Raw genomic sequence first — 12,226 nt, forward strand, 5'->3', positions numbered from 1 at the left:
ATGGTATGATGTTATAACTCAATACGTTATTTCCTATGACGTTATAACGTACTACGTTATACGGGATGACGTTATAACGTATTACGTTATATGCGACGACGTTATAGCGCATTACATTAAATGGTATAACGTTATAACGTATTACGTTATATGGTATGACGTTATAATGTATTACGTTATAGGGGATGACGTTACAACGTATTATGTTATATGTTATGACGTTATAACGTATTACGCTATATGGTATGACGTTATAACGTAATACATTATATGTTATAACGTTATAACGTATTACGTAATATGGTATGTCGTTATGACGTATTACGTTATATGGCATTACGTTATAACGTATTACGTTATATGTTATAACGTTATAACGTATTACGTAATATGGTATGTCGTTATAACGTATTACGTTATATGGCATTACGTTATAACGTATTACGTTATATGTTATGACGTTATAACGTATTACGTTATATGGTATGACGTTATAACGTATTACATTATATGGCATTACGTTATAACGTATTACGTTATATGTTATAACGTTATAACGTATGACGTAATATGGTATGTCGTTATAACGTATTACGTTATATGGCATTACGTTATAACGTATTACGTTATATGTTATCACGTTATAACGTATTACGTTATATGGTATGACGTTATAACGTATTACATTATATGTTATAACGTTATAACGTATTACGTAATATGGTATGTCGTTATAACGTATTACGTTATATGTTATGACGTTATAACGCATTAGGTTATATGGTATGACGTTATAACGTATTACATTATATGGCATTACGTTATAACGTATTACGTTATATGTTAGAACGTTATAACGTATTACGTAATATGGTATGTCGTTATAACGTATTACGTTATATGGCATTACGTTATAACGTATTACGTTATATGTTATGACGTTATAACGTATTACGTTATATGGTATGACGTTATTACATATTACGTTATATGGGATGACGTTATAACGTAATAGGTTACATGGTACGACGTTATAACGTATTAAGTTATATGGTATGACGTTATAACTTAATACGTTAGTTGTTATGACGTTATAACGTACTACGTTATATGGGATGACGTTATAACGAATTACGTTATATGGGACGACGTTATAGCGCATTACATTATATGGTATAACGTAATAACGTATTACTTTATATGGGATGACGTTATAACGTATTACATTATATGTTATAACGTTATAACTTACTACGTTATATGGGTATGACGTTATAACGTATTACGTTATATGGTATGATGTTATAACTTAATATGTTATTTCTTATGACGTTATAACGTACTACGTTATATGGGATGACGTTATAACGTATTACATTATATGTTATAACGTTATAACTTACTACGTTATATGGGATGACGTTATAACGTATTACGTTATATGGTATGATGTTATAACTTAATATGTTATTTCTTATGACGTTATAACGTACTACGTTATATGGGATGACGTTATAACGTATTAAGTTATATGGGATGACGTTATAACGTATTACGTTCTATGTTATAACGTTATAACGTATTACGTTATATGGCATAACGTTATAACGTATTACGTTATATGGTATGTCGTTATAACGTATTACGTTATATGGCATAACGTTATAACGTATTACGTCATATGGTATACAGTTATAGCGTATTACGTAATAGGGGATGACGCTATAACGTATTACGTTATATGTTATGAAGTTATAACGTATTAAGTTATATGGTATGACGTTATAACTCAATACGTTATTAGTTATGACGTTATAACGCACTACGTTATATGGGATGACGTTATAACGTATTACATTATATGGGACGACGTTATAGCGCATTACATTATATGGTATAACGTAATAACGTATTACGTTATATGGGCTGACGTTATAACTTACTACGTTACATGCGATGACGTTATAACGTATTACGTTATATGGTATGATGTTATAACTCAATACGTTATTTCCTATGACGTTATAACGTACTACGTTATACGGGATGACGTTATAACGTATTACGTTATATGCGACGACGTTATAGCGCATTACATTAAATGGTATAACGTTATAACGTATTACGTTATATGGTATGACGTTATAATGTATTACGTTATAGGGGATGACGTTACACCGTATTACGTTATATGTTATGACGTTATAACGCATTAGGTTATATGGTATGCCGTTATAACGTATTACATTATATGTTATAACGTTCTAAATTATTACGTTATATGGTATGACGTTATAACGTATTACGTTATATGGCATAACATTATAACGTATTACGTTATATGATATAACGTTATAACGCAATACGTTATATGGGATGACGTTATAACTTACTACGTTACATGGGATGACGTTATAACGTATTACGTTATATGGTATGATGTTATAACTCAATACGTTATTTCCTATGACGTTATAACGTACTACGTTATACGGGATGACGTTATAACGTATTACGTTATATGGCATTACGTTATAACGTATTACGTTATATGTTATGACGTTATAACGCATTAGGTTATATGGTATGACGTTATAACGTATTACATTATATGGCATTGCGTTATAACGTATTACGTTATATGTTAGAACGTTATGACGTATTACGTAATATGGTATGTCGTTATAACGTATTACGTTATATGGCATTACGTTATAACGTATTACGTTATATGTTATGACGTTATAACGTATTACGTTATATGGTATGACGTTATAACGTATTACATTATATGTTATAACGTTATAACGTATTACGTTATATGCGACGACGTTATAGCGCATTACATTAAATGGTATAACGTTATAACGTATTACGTTATATGGTATGACGTTATAATGTATTACGTTATAGGGGATGACGTTACAACGTATTATGTTATATGTTATGACGTTATAACGTATTACGCTATATGGTATGACGTTATAACGTAATACATTATATGTTATAACGTTATAACGTATTACGTAATATGGTATGTCGTTATAACGTATTACGTTATATGGCATTACGTTATAACGTATTACGTTATATGTTATAACGTTATAACGTATTACGTAATATGGTATGTCGTTATAACGTATTACGTTATATGGCATTACGTTATAACGTATTACGTTATATGTTATGACGTTATAACGCATTAGGTTATATGGTATGACGTTATAACGTATTACATTATATGGCATTGCGTTATAACGTATTACGTTATATGTTAGAACGTTATGACGTATTACGTAATATGGTATGTCGTTATAACGTATTACGTTATATGGCATTACGTTATAACGTATTACGTTATATGTTATGACGTTATAACGTATTACGTTATATGGTATGACGTTATAACGTATTACATTATATGTTATAACGTTATAACGTATTACGTAATATGGTATGTCGTTATAACGTATTACGTTATATGGCATAACGTTATAACGTATTACGTAATAGGGGATGACGCTATAACGTATTACGTTATATGTTATGACGTTATAACGTATTACGTTATATGGTATGACGTTGTAACGTATTACGTTATATGGTATGTCCTTATAACGTATTAAGTTATGTGGCATAACGTTATGACGTATTACGTTATATGGTATGACGTTATTACACATTACGTTATATGGGATGACGTTACAACGTAATAGGTTATATGGTATGACGTTATAACGTATTAAGTTATATGGTATGACGTTATAACGTATTACATTATATGTTATAACGTTATAAATTATTACGTTATATGGTATGACGTTATAACGTATTACGTTATATGGCAATACATTATAACGTATTACGTTATATGATATAACGTTATAACGCAATACGTTATATGGGATGACGTTATAACTTACTACGTTACATGGGATGACGTTATAACGTATTACGTTATATGGTATGATGTTATAACTCAATACGTTATTTCCTATGACGTTATAACGTACTACGTTATACGGGATGACGTTATAACGTATTACGTTATATGCGACGACGTTATAGCGCATTACATTAAATGGTATAACGTTATAACGTATTACGTTATATGGTATGACGTTATAATGTATTACGTTATAGGGGATGACGTTACAACGTATTATGTTATATGTTATGACGTTATAACGTATTACGCTATATGGTATGACGTTATAACGTAATACATTATATGTTATAACGTTATAACGTATTACGTAATATGGTATGTCGTTATGACGTATTACGTTATATGGCATTACGTTATAACGTATTACGTTATATGTTATAACGTTATAACGTATTACGTAATATGGTATGTCGTTATAACGTATTACGTTATATGGCATTACGTTATAACGTATTACATTATATGTTATGACGTTATAACGTATTACGTTATATGGTATGACGTTATAACGTATTACATTATATGGCATTACGTTATAACGTATTACGTTATATGTTATAACGTTATAACGTATTACGTAATATGGTATGTCGTTATAACGTATTACGTTATATGGCATTACGTTATAACGTATTACGTTATATGTTATCACGTTATAACGTATTACGTTATATGGTATGACGTTATAACGTACTACGTTATATGGGATGACGTTATAACGAATTACGTTATATGGGACGACGTTATAGCGCATTACATTATATGGTATAACGTAATAACGTATTACTTTATATGGGATGACGTTATAACGTATTACGTTATATGTTATAACGTTATAACGTATTACGTTATATGGTATGACGTTATATCGTATTACGTTATATGGCATAACGTTATAACGTATTACGTTATATGGTATGACGTTATAACGTATTACGTTGTATGGTATAACGTCATAACGTATTACGTTATATGGTATGTCGTTATAACGTATTACGTTATATGGTATGTCGTTATAACGTATTACGTTATATGGCATAACGTTATAACGTATTATGTTATATGGTATGTCGTTATAACGTATTAGGTTCTATGTTATAACGTTGTAACGTATTACGTTATATTGTATACAGATATAACGTATTATGTTATATGGTATGTCGTTATAACGTATTAGGTTCTATGTTATAACGTTGTAACGTATTACGTTATATGGTATACAGTTATAACGTATTACGTAATAGGGGATGACGCTATAACGTATTACGTTATATGTTATGACGTTATAACGTATTACGTTATATGGTATGACGTTGTAACGTATTACGTTATATGGTATGTCCTTATAACGTATTATGTTATGTGGCATAACGTTATAACGTATTACGTTATATGGTATGACGTTATTACACATTACGTTATATGGGATGACGTTACAACGTAATAGGTTACATGGTATGACGTTATAACGTATTAAGTTATATGGTGTGACGTTATAACGTATTACATTATATGTTATAACGTTATAAATTATTACGTTATATGGTATGACGTTATAACGTATTACGTTATATGGCATAACATTATAACGTATTACGTTATATGATATAACGTTATAACGCAATACGTTACATGGGATGACGTTATAACGTATTACGTTATATGGCATTACGTTATAACGTATTACGTTATATGTTATAACGTTATAACGTATTACGTAATATGGTATGTCGTTATAACGTATTACGTTATATGTTATAACGTTATAACGTATTACGTAATATGGTATGTCGTTATGACGTATTACGTTATATGGCATTACGTTATAACGTATTACGTTATATGTTATAACGTTATAACGTATTACGTAATATGGTATGTCGTTATAACGTATTACGTTATATGGCATTACGTTATAACGTATTACGTTATATGTTATCACGTTATAACGTATTACGTTATATGGTATGACGTTATAACGTATTACATTATATGTTATAACGTTATAACGTATTACGTAATATGGTATGTCGTTATAACGTATTACGTTATATGTTATGACGTTATAACGCATTAGGTTATATGGTATGACGTTATAACGTATTACATTATATGGCATTACGTTATAACGTATTACGTTATATGTTAGAACGTTATAACGTATTACGTTATATGGTATGACGTTATAACGTATTACATTATATGTTATAACGTTATAACGTATTACGTAATATGGTATGTCGTTATAACGTATTACGTTATATGGTATGACGTTATTACATATTACGTTATATGGGATGACGTTATAACGTAATAGGTTACATGGTACGACGTTATAACGTATTAAGTTATATGGTATGACGTTATAACTTAATACGTTAGTTGTTATGACGTTATAACGTACTACGTTATATGGGATGACGTTATAACGAATTACGTTATATGGGACGACGTTATAGCGCATTACATTATATGGTATAACGTAATAACGTATTACTTTATATGGGATGACGTTATAACGTATTACGTTATATGTTATAACGTTATAACGTATTACGTTATATGGTATGACGTTATAACGTATTACGTTATATGGCATAACGTTATAACGTATTACGTTATATGGTATGACGTTATAACGTATTACGTTGTATGGTATAACGTCATAACGTATTACGTTATATGGTATGTCGTTATAACGTATTACGTTATATGGTATGTCGTTATAACGTATTACGTTATATGGCATAACGTTATAACGTATTATGTTATATGGTATGTCGTTATAACGTATTAGGTTCTATGTTATAACGTTGTAACGTATTACGTTATATTGTATACAGATATAACGTATTATGTTATATGGTATGTCGTTATAACGTATTAGGTTCTATGTTATAACGTTGTAACGTATTACGTTATATGGTATACAGTTATAACGTATTACGTAATAGGGGATGACGCTATAACGTATTACGTTATATGTTATGACGTTATAACGTATTACGTTATATGGTATGACGTTGTAACGTATTACGTTATATGGTATGTCCTTATAACGTATTAAGTTATGTGGCATAACGTTATAACGTATTACGTTATATGGTATGACGTTATTACACATTACGTTATATGGGATGACATTACGACGTAATAGGTTATATGGTATGATGTTATAACGTATTTTGTTATATGGTATGACGTTATAACTTAATACGTTATATGGTATGTCCTTATAACGTATTAAGTTATGTGGCACAACGTTATAACGTATTACGTTATATGGTATGACGTTATTACACATTACGTTATATGGGATGACGTTACAACGTAATAGGTTATATGGTATGACGTTATAACGTATTACGTTATATGTTATAACGTTATAACGTATTACGTTATATGGTATGCCGTTATAACGTATTACATTATATGTTATAACGTTATAAATTATTACGTTATATGGTATGACGTTATAACGTATTACATTATATGTTATAACGTTATAACGTATTACGTAATATGGTATGTCGTTATAACGTATTACGTTATATGGCATTACGTTATAACGTATTACGTTATATGTTATAACGTTATAACGTATTACGTAATATGGTATGTCGTTATAACGTATTACGTTATATGGCATTACGTTATAACGTATTACGTTATATGTTATGACGTTATAACGTATTACGTTATATGGTATGACGTTATAACGTATTACATTATATGTTATAACGTTATAACGTATTACGTAATATGGTATGTCGTTATAACGTATTACGTTATATGGTATGTCGTTATAACGTATTACGTTATATGGCATAACGTTATAACGTATTACGTTATATGGTATGTCGTTATAACGTATTAGGTTCTATGTTATAACGTTGTAACGTATTACGTTATATGGTATACAGTTATAACGTATTACGTGATAGGGGATGACGCTATAACGTATTACTTTATATGTTATGACGTTATAACGTATTACGTTATATGGTATGACGTTATAACGTATTACGTTATATGGGATGACGTTATAACGTATTAGGTTCTATGTTATAACGTTATAACGTATTACGTTATATGGGATGACGTTATAACGTATTAGGTTCTATGTTATAACGTTATAACGTATTACGTTATATGGGACGACGTTATAGCGCATTACATTATATGGTATAACGTAATAACGTATTACGTTATATGGGATGACGTTATAACGTATTACGTTATATGTTATAACGTTATAACGTATTACGTTATATGGTATGCCGTTATAACGTATTACATTATATGTTATAACGTTATAACTTACTACGTTATATGGGATGACGTTATAACGTATTACGTTATATGGTATGATGTTATAACTTAATATGTTATTTCTTATGACGTTATAACGTACTACTTTATATGGGATGACGTTATAACGTATTACGTAATAGGGGATGACGCTATAACGTTTTACGTTATATGTTATGACGTTATAACGTATTACGTTATATGGTATGACGTTATAACGTATTACGTTATATGGTATGACGTTATAACGTATCACGGTATAGGGGATGACGTTATAACGTATTACGTTATATGTTATGACGTTATAACGTATTACGTTCTATGTTATAACGTTGTAACGTATTACGGTATATGGTATACAGTTATAACGTATTACGTTATATGGTATGACGTTATAACGTATTACGTTATAGGGGATGACGTTATAACGTATTACGTTATATGTTATGACGTTATAACGTATTACGTTATATGGTATGACGTTGTAACGTATTACGTTATATGGTATACAGTTATAACGTTATAACGAATTACGATATATGGTATGTCGTTATAACGTATTACGTTGTATGCTATAACGTTGTAACGTATTACGTTATATGGTATACAGTTATAACGTATTACGTAATAGGGGATGACGCTATAACGTATTACGTTATATGTTATGACGTTATAACGTATTACGTTATATGGTATGACGTTGTAACGTATTACGTTATATGGTATGTCCTTATAACGTATTATGTTATGTGGCATAACGTTATAACGTATTACGTTATATGGTATGACGTTATTACACATTACGTTATATGGGATGACGTTACAACGTAATAGGTTACATGGTATGACGTTATAACGTATTAAGTTATATGGTGTGACGTTATAACGTATTACATTATATGTTATAACGTTATAAATTATTACGTTATATGGTATGACGTTATAACGTATTACGTTATATGGCATAACATTATAACGTATTACGTTATATGATATAACGTTATAACGCAATACGTTACATGGGATGACGTTATAACGTATTACGTTATATGGTATGATGTTATAACTCAATACGTTATTTCCTATGACGTTATAACGTACTACGTTATACGGGATGACGTTATAACGTATTACGTTATATGCGACGACGTTATAGCGCATTACATTAAATGGTATAACGATATAACGTATTACGTTATATGGTATGACGTTATAATGTATTACGTTATAGGGGATGACGTTACAACGTATTATGTTATATGTTATGACGTTATAACGTATTACGTTATATGGTATGACGTTATAACGTAATACATTATATGTTATAACGTTATAACGTATTACGTAATATGGTATGTCGTTATAACGTATTACGTTATATGGCATTACGTTATAACGTATTACGTTATATGTTATAACGTTATAACGTATTACGTAATATGGTATGTCGTTATAACGTATTACGTTATATGTTATAACGTTATAACGTATTACGTAATATGGTATGTCGTTATGACGTATTACGTTATATGGCATTACGTTATAACGTATTACGTTATATGTTATAACGTTATAACGTATTACGTAATATGGTATGTCGTTATAACGTATTACGTTATATGGCATTACGTTATAACGTATTACGTTATATGTTATCACGTTATAACGTATTACGTTATATGGTATGACGTTATAACGTATTACATTATATCTTATAACGTTATAACGTATTACGTAATATGGTATGTCGTTATAACGTATTACGTTATATGTTATGACGTTATAACGCATTAGGTTATATGGTATGACGTTATAACGTATTACATTATATGGCATTACGTTATAACGTATTACGTTATATGTTAGAACGTTATAACGTATTACGTTATATGGTATGACGTTATAACGTATTACATTATATGTTATAACGTTATAACGTATTACGTAATATGGTATGTCGTTATAACGTATTACGTTATATGGCATTACGTTATAACGTATTACGTTATATGTTATAACGTTATAACGTATTACGTAATATGGTATGTCGTTATAACGTATTACGTTATATGGCATTACGTTATAACGTATTACGTTATATGTTATGACGTTATAACGTATTACGTTATATGGTATGACGTTATAACGTATTACATTATATGTTATAACGTTATAACGTATTACGTAATATGGTATGTCGTTATAACGTATTACGTTATATGGTATGTCGTTATAACGTATTACGTTATATGGCATAACGTTATAACGTATTACGTTATATGGTATGTCGTTATAACGTATTAGGTTCTATGTTATAACGTTGTAACGTATTACGTTATATGGTATACAGTTATAACGTATTACGTGATAGGGGATGACGCTATAACGTATTACTTTATATGTTATGACGTTATAACGTATTACGTTATATGGTATGACGTTATAACGTATTACGTTATATGGGATGACGTTATAACGTATTAGGTTCTATGTTATAACGTTATAACGTATTACGTTATATGGGATGACGTTATAACGTATTAGGTTCTATGTTATAACGTTATAACGTATTACGTTATATGGGACGACGTTATAGCGCATTACATTATATGGTATAACGTAATAACGTATTACGTTATATGGGATGACGTTATAACGTATTACGTTATATGTTATAACGTTATAACGTATTACGTTATATGGTATGCCGTTATAACGTATTACATTATATGTTATAACGTTATAACTTACTACGTTATATGGGATGACGTTATAACGTATTACGTTATATGGTATGATGTTATAACTTAATATGTTATTTCTTATGACGTTATAACGTACTACTTTATATGGGATGACGTTATAACGTATTACGTAATAGGGGATGACGCTATAACGTTTTACGTTATATGTTATGACGTTATAACGTATTACGTTATATGGTATGACGTTATAACGTATTACGTTATATGGTATGACGTTATAACGTATCACGGTATAGGGGATGACGTTATAACGTATTACGTTATATGTTATGACGTTATAACGTATTACGTTCTATGTTATAACGTTGTAACGTATTACGGTATATGGTATACAGTTATAACGTATTACGTTATATGGTATGACGTTATAACGTATTACGTTATAGGGGATGACGTTATAACGTATTACGTTATATGTTATGACGTTATAACGTATTACGTTATATGGTATGACGTTGTAACGTATTACGTTATATGGTATACAGTTATAACGTTATAACGAATTACGATATATGGTATGTCGTTATAACGTATTACGTTGTATGCTATAACGTTGTAACGTATTACGTTATATGGTATACAGTTATAACGTATTACGTAATAGGGGATGACGCTATAACGTATTACGTTATATGTTATGACGTTATAACGTATTACGTTATATGGTATGACGTTGTAACGTATTACGTTATATGGTATGTCCTTATAACGTATTATGTTATGTGGCATAACGTTATAACGTATTACGTTATATGGTATGACGTTATTACACATTACGTTATATGGGATGACGTTACAACGTAATAGGTTACATGGTATGACGTTATAACGTATTAAGTTATATGGTGTGACGTTATAACGTATTACATTATATGTTATAACGTTATAAATTATTACGTTATATGGTATGACGTTATAACGTATTACGTTATATGGCATAACATTATAACGTATTACGTTATATGATATAACGTTATAACGCAATACGTTACATGGGATGACGTTATAACGTATTACGTTATATGGTATGATGTTATAACTCAATACGTTATTTCCTATGACGTTATAACGTACTACGTTATACGGGATGACGTTATAACGTATTACGTTATATGCGACGACGTTATAGCGCATTACATTAAATGGTATAACGTTATAACGTATTACGTTATATGGTATGACGTTATAATGTATTACGTTA

This window comes from Bombus huntii, chromosome 1, assembly GCF_024542735.1.
Source record: "Bombus huntii isolate Logan2020A chromosome 1, iyBomHunt1.1, whole genome shotgun sequence".
NCBI classification, from domain to species: domain Eukaryota; kingdom Metazoa; phylum Arthropoda; class Insecta; order Hymenoptera; family Apidae; genus Bombus; species Bombus huntii.